Consider the following 1,501-nt stretch of genomic DNA (forward strand, 5'->3'; position numbering starts at 1 on the left):
GTGACGTTGTGCAGGTTGCATTTTTTATTGGATGCTTTGGCCGACTGAGGTTACTCAGTCAATAGAGAGGGGAAACAACGTCAAGGGTGACTACTTCAATTCATGTTTTGAAATGATGATTCCCAAGTGATCCTGTCATGATTCAATAATTTCATATTTTCATTTCTTTATCACAAAATACTCACTGATTATTATCTGATAAGTAACCGTTTACATTAATGTCTCGGCCAAGCTTTCGTTATAAGCTTCTCTTTGCCAAAACTCATATTAACCTAATTGCTGCAGTTTAGCAACGGTTTAAACCGCAGCTATAGTAGGCGTTACTTGACAATAGACAACTTATTTTGTCCATTTAGGCTAAACTGCAGCGGTTATCTACCTTCTTGCGGTGGTTATTTGAGTGGTTACCCTGATGGTAGTAACTACGATGGTTGGCTAACCGCTGCCAAAAGCTAGTTACCCTGATTCAGAGTGTACATACAACTGCTGCAGTTTGCCAGTTTTGTTGTGGTGAATTGAGCATTGCTAGTTGTTTTTTCCTTACTTTCTTTTGCGGATTAACAGAATGCAAGTTTTCTTGAGAGTACCTTTCTTCTTCTCAATTATGAAACTAATACTTCCTTTAATTACTAACAATATCTACCGGATCGAGATACAATTGCACAAAAAGAAAATTCAAGCCATATATACATAGCTGAAAACCACATGGAAGTACAACTTGAGATTAATTCACTTATTTGTGGTGATCGATCATACAATAGATTGAAGAAAGAAACTGTGTTTAACTTTCTCACGCAGAGTTAGGACTTGGCACTCTCTTTGGCCGTGGGGCTCTTTGCCCAGTTGGTGGCGGCGGGGACCTTATCTGCCTATCCCTTGAACGGCCTTCATCACCAGGGAACGGCCGCTGCAAGCAGTGTTGATCTCTGTGACAAGAGAAGCTACCTCATGCATGTAAAATTCAGTAGACTGGTGTCCAATACAAATTAAATAGTTATATATCGTTAATTATGAGTTACCTGAAAGCAGCAGAAGGATAGAGGAGAAGCAGCACAGTGAAGAACAAGCAATGGAGAAACAAAAAAAGATTCATATCTGCAAATAATTCAGAATTTCTATATTTGGAGGCAATTCAAGGGAAGAAGCATATAGCAATATATATGAGGTGGAGGTAGTGGATGTACATGTTTTGTTTGTATAAACATGAATAAAGGAACTCAAAATCAGCATCATGTGTTTGATTTTTGTGTGATGTGTGACTATTGGATTTTGTATTGGATGCATGGCCGATTGAGGATGCTCTGCCAAAAGAGAGGAGAAACCGCGTTGATTGAAGTTGGACTACTTCAATTCTTGTTTTAAATTTTAAAATGATGATTCCAAGTCCAGGTATGATTCACTAACCAGTAATGATATATACACACCTCATTTTTTAAACACTCCATTTTCACCTTTTTTTTTTTATTTCTATCTCTCTCCTCTTATTATCTATCACATCTCA

Source organism: Lotus japonicus, chromosome 1, assembly GCF_012489685.1.
Source record: "Lotus japonicus ecotype B-129 chromosome 1, LjGifu_v1.2".
NCBI lineage: Eukaryota > Viridiplantae > Streptophyta > Magnoliopsida > Fabales > Fabaceae > Lotus > Lotus japonicus.